Raw genomic sequence first — 6,000 nt, forward strand, 5'->3', positions numbered from 1 at the left:
CCGGCCAAGCCGGTAGCAACGGCGAGAGCCGGGCTCGATACCAGCATCTCCCGCCTTCAGATTCAGATTTCTTTATTAAGCCATTTGTGTAAAAACACATTGGTAATTGTTGCAACATTACAGTGTATGCATTTTTCCTTTCTTTTTTCACAGTAACGACAAACACCAACACAGACACACGACAAAAAACAGTGCAGTGGAGGATTAATCATTTAAATACATATAAATATATAAAGTGAAAAGTGCAGAGTTCCAGTAAGGACTAGTGCAGTGCAGTCAGTGTCATTGTGCCAGTGTCACTTGGGGGCTGAGGGGGGGGGGGGGACCTGAGGCATTGATCAGCTTGGCAGCTGAGGGGAAGAAGCTCAGTCTGTGACGAGCTTTCACAGCCTTTGGGATCCTCAGCCTTCTCCCAGAGGGGAGCAGGGTGAAGAGGCTGTGACCGGGGTGGGAGGGGTCGGCCATGATCTTCCTTGCCCTCTTCAGCGCCCTGGAGTCATGCAGGGACCTGAGGGAGGGCAGGGGACAGCCGATCACCCTCTCCGCGGAGCGAATCACCCGCTGCAGCTTGGCGAGATCTTTTGCCGCTGCAGCGGGGAACCAGGAGATGATGGAGTGGGTGAGGATGGACTCAATGATGGCCGTGTAGAATTGGGCCATCATGGTCCTCGGCAGTTTGTAAATTTGTTCAACTGCCGGAGGAAGAACATCCTCCCCTGGGCCTTTTTGAGCAGGCCCGTGATGTTGAACTCCGATTTCAAATCCCGGGAGATGGTCATGCCAAGGAATCGGCATGACTCCACGGAGGCCACCTGAGTGCCTCCCAGTATGATGGGAGGGGGCAGGGCTACTTTGATGGGAGGGGGCAGGGCTGCCTTGCCCACTGCGCCACTCAGCCGCCCTGAGTATACCTTTTTAAATGGTATCATAAATGTTGTATTTCTAATGTATTGTCATCACATTTACAGTTACATTTGTAGTCAAGGAGTAGGAGAACACATTCAGTTGCATTATTATCCATGGGATATTGGTTATAATGGTCATATTGCCTTTTAAATTAAGATTATGTACCAGGCGAGGGTAAAAATATGTTGTTTTCCTTCATTGTATCTCCATTTACTCTGGAATGGTAATATATGTGGGTTTACTTTCACTGGATTCATATGTCCTAGCTTGTTACCTATCAAAGGAGACCAGAAACATGCATATAGGCCTTATGGTTCAGGATCTATCATGATTAATTTGGGGCATGTAATTTCGGACAGGAGGCCTGAAAAATATGCTTGGTAGTGTTATAAAAGATGTGATAGCACACATTTGGAGGCAACTGCTACATTGCTATCACATCTTTTCTAACAGTAGGGGTGTATACTACTACGTCCCCGCCCCCCCCCCCCCCCCCCCCGCCCCCGCTGATTCGTCCCCGGGGGGCGGTGAACCTGGGACGCTTGAAATAGGTGGTTTCGAGTGCGCGCCGGTGGGAGCGGGGGGCGTGGTGTACAAGCTTGTACCAAAACACGGGAGGCTTCTGTATCAACGTGTTTCATCAACAAATGAGAGGCAGAACACACAGTGAATGTATCCGTTTTGTTTATTGCACGTTCTTTGCTGAAAAATAAGTGCTACAGTGGCTATACTAGACTAGTACTAGGCTAAGCTAACTAGCGTTAGCCGTTAGCTTAGCGTTAGCCCTGGGAAACGCTCAAAAGCTAACTCTACAACACCATCCATTCGTGAGAAAAGGGGGTGGGTTATATTGACAAGGCTTGACAACAGAGGTTCAAATATAACTTCATATTGGTTATTTGTTTTATTTTATATCAGCATCCAGTCTCCGCCGTGTCTTCCTGTTTACATTTTCGAGCGTGACATCATCGCTTACGGCAAGCTTACAAGCTCAAAATGCAAACCGTAAACAAAACCCAGAGCGCACCAAGACTGAGTGTGTACACAAACTAGAGGGGGGAGAGGGGGGGGGGGAGTTTGCATCAGATCTCGGAACAGACTAGAACGGAATGGAACGGAACCGAATGGGTGAGTGAGAAAGGCCCCTAAGATCTACAGGTTACTGTCACTTAGCTCATCAGATGGCCTGGCCTCCATTAAACAGCAGTGGGACAACAGCCTGCTCCTGAACATTTGTAAAACCAAGGAGCTGATCGTGGATTATAGGAGAGGACAGCAGGAGACACACACACCACTGAGGATAAACAGGGCTACCGTGGACAGGGTGAGCAGCTTTAAGTACCTGGGGGTCCACATCTCAGAGGATCTGACATGGTCAACACACATAGACTCAGTCGTAAAAAAGGCGAAGCAGCGCCTCTACCACATGAGACAGTTAAGGAAGTTCAGAGTATCTGGGAAGATACTCCAGTCCTTCTACTCCGGAGCTGTAGAGAGCATCTTGACTGGAAACATCACTGCCTGGTATGGAAACAGCACGGCACAGGACAAGAAGGCCCTACAGAGAGTGGTGCGCTCAGCCGAGCGTACCACAGGTATTGCACTACCACCCCTGCAGGTTCTATACAACAAGAGGTGCAAATCCAGAGCCTGCAGAATAATGAAAGACCCACACCACCCCAACAACAGCCTGTTCATGCTGCTGAAGTCAGGCAGACGCCTGCGAACCCCAGCTACTAGGACAGAGAGGCTTCGGCTCAGCTTCTTCCCCCAGGCCATCAGAGCCTTGAACACTGAACTCTCCACACACAAGCACACATGAGCACACACACGACACACACACTGTACACGCTCACACACTAGCAGCCACTTTAACATGAGCAAGCACACACTCATGCTGCACACGCCTATACTTATGGCCACTAAGGAAAGGTCACTTTAAAAATAGTATAGTATAACCTGAGATTGTATAAAATAGCAATGTACAGAAAGACCCAGTGCCTCATCCGTAGCTAACAGTGCACTAACACAGGACCTAGCATGTCCTCCATGCTCTGTAAATAACTTATGTACAAATACCGATATGCCCTACTATGTTACTGTTATTGCACAATGTTGTTTATTGGATTCTATTATATGTTGTTACTACTGTATTGCACATCGTTGCGGGCAAGACCACCCGCATTTCATTGTATACTTGTATGCCGTGACAAATAAAACTCTTGACTTGACTTGACTTGAGAGGGATTTGAAGGTTTCCTTGACTGCTCCACAATGGGAGACGGTTTTAAAAAATACAACAACATCATCCAAATGTGTAAGATATAAAATGATACAATTAAAGGTAGTTCATCGAGCCTATATTACACCATGTAAAATAAAAAAAATTGATCAAGCCATCTCAGATTTGTGCTGGCATGGATGTGGGGAGGTAGGAACACTCATCCACATGTTGTGGCATTGCCCCACAGTGAAGAGTTTTTGGCACAAGGTCATTTTAAGACTATCCTCTATTCTCAGTGTTAAAATACCCTTATGTCCAAAAGTCTGCCTCTTGGGCATAGGAGTATTTGGTATACAATCAGCACTTATGCAACGCATCATTACACTAGCACATATGTCAGTTTTGTGTTTCAAACTATTAATAAAAAAATAAAAAAATAAACGCTCCAGGGAAAATGCAATAAACAGGAATAGACAAATAGTCAGAAAAGGTATACGACGCAAAACCTACTGTTCCTGATAGAACGAACTCGCATTGTCCTCAGTGCAGGTCAGCGTTTATACTCCCATCCATCACTGGCAGGGAAACAGGAGCCCCTGATTGCAGATTGGTCACAGGCAGGGGCGTAGCTGGGGGGGGTAGCTTAGGATGATTCCAAGGGCCCAGCACTGGGGGGAGGGCCCAAAAAAAAGATTTTTTCTTTCTTTTTCTAGACATCACTCAGGTGTATTATTGATACTCTCATTGATACTATGTTTGTTTCTGAAGTGTGTGTGTGTGTGTGTGTGTGTGTGTGTGTGTGTGTGTGTGTGTGTGTGTGTGTGTGTGTGTGTGTGTGTGTGTGTGTGTGTGTGTGTGTGTGTGTGTGAGATATATAGAGAGAGGGGGGGGGCTTTGGTAGACTATTGCATTGGTCCATTCATTGAAGATGAACGCAATGCGACATCCTTTACTAGGCTCACCCACCAACAGTGCAGGTGCTGAACTGCTGATCCGAATGTATAGGTAAAAACCATATTATGCGTTTTCATCAATAAAAAAATGTCCCAAAAAAAATCTGCATGCGCGCTTCCGCGCGCTCGCATTCACTGGGGGCCTACAAATACATTCTTTCATGGGGCCCAGAATCTGGAGCTACACCCCTGGTCACAGGTGTCGTCTGAGTACCTCTAAGGACGCATGTGTGTCAGGACGGTGTGACAGAACCACGCGACCTCTGGGGGGAGCTACCAGGCTGAGACGCAGCCCTCACAACAAAAACATCTCCAAAATGCACATAAATGAGACAGATATTTTCCTTAAATTTCTGACTTACAATATTGAAATTTTAATGGAACTATTTAAGATAAAGTTAAATAAAGTTTGAAAATGCAACAACATTTTTGTCAGTAAGCTACATTATTTAGATTTTTCTTTTTAAAGAAACGCCCACTTGCAGTCATAAGCAGTAGCCTATTGGTTACATTTTTTAAGCTGATGACTTGTTTCATCCCTGTAGGGATATATATATACAGTAGCTATACAGTGTATTGAGTGAATCATTTTTTTTAATGAAACCTGTGAAACCTGTGAATCACACACCTATGCTCCCAACTGTTATTAGTCATTCAGTTCAGTGTTACTTCCTCATGGGACAAAAGAAACACTACTGGACAATCACTTTGGTTCCCTGTACAGCAGCATAATGCCAAGCTACTAAAACGTTGACACACAATACGTTTTCAATGTTACATGTTCAGTGATTTGCATAGTCTGATTATAGCGTGTGCTTCCTGTGAGGTTCCACCCTTGTACCACTTGTGTCAATATCTACATTACTGTGTATTATTACATGGCGTTTTCACATTCGCCGAAATGCTTGCTTGTGATTGGTCAACAGCCCCCCGACTGCGGTCATTATTTTTCAATAATGACCGCAGATTTTTCAATAATGACCGCAGAGCGCAGCTGTTCGCAATCAAGCCCACTGACACACTGTTTCAGTGCAATTAGACACTGCCGGTGTTCTGCCGGCGATGACGGGGGCGGAGCGACGAGCGGAGCCAGAACACAGCGGAGCGAACAGAGGCTGCCCGCGATAATAATAATCACTTTATTTGGGCTGACAGAGCCACAGAACAACTGCGATTTGTCAAATGAATTAGGTATATTGTTAGTAAGTTAGCCATGTAATAAGCGGGATAATGTATAGCTTTACTCGGTCATTGTCGCAAAATAATTGACCTTCACTACGTTTAAAACACCTCGGTGCGGCGCCTCGGTATTTTAAACTCCGTTTCGGTCAATTATTTTGCGACAATGACCTCGTAGCTATACATTATCCCTTACATATTTGAGGACATTCTGAGTAAATTATGTATAAATATAGATGGTCTGTTGACGAATGGTATAGAAAACTAAATTAAGAACTTATTAAGAATAACTATAGCTAAGAAGAACCTGTTGTTCAAAATGTATCCAAAAGTCAAAGATCCTCTTGTGCACAGTTATATTCAGGGATAATCACCATTAGCCATAGGAACTGGTAGATTATGGTACCACAGGGGAGGAAATAATGTTTTAATGTGATTTGGGAGACATTTTTTATGAAATCCATTTTCTGTTTTACTGTACTGAGATAATGCTCTATAGTAAAATGGTATCTATCTCTGCTAATTTCTTTTGGATAAATTATTTGAAATGATTTTGAAAAGGCTTTTTCTTTGTGGCAAATGTTTGTAAAGCATGGGAGAAAAGACAGAACATCATGTGTGAAATGAGTATGTGGACCATTGTTTACATGTGTAGTATCTTGTAAGTCCACGAGGGCCATTGCATTGTTTACATGTGTAGTATCTTGTAAATCCATATGGCCTGGGAACCTTTGGTGC

The sequence above is a fragment of the Notolepis coatsorum genome (assembly GCF_963971535.1).
Source record: "Notolepis coatsorum genome assembly, chromosome: 8".
In the NCBI taxonomy this organism is placed as follows: domain Eukaryota; kingdom Metazoa; phylum Chordata; class Actinopteri; order Aulopiformes; family Paralepididae; genus Notolepis; species Notolepis coatsorum.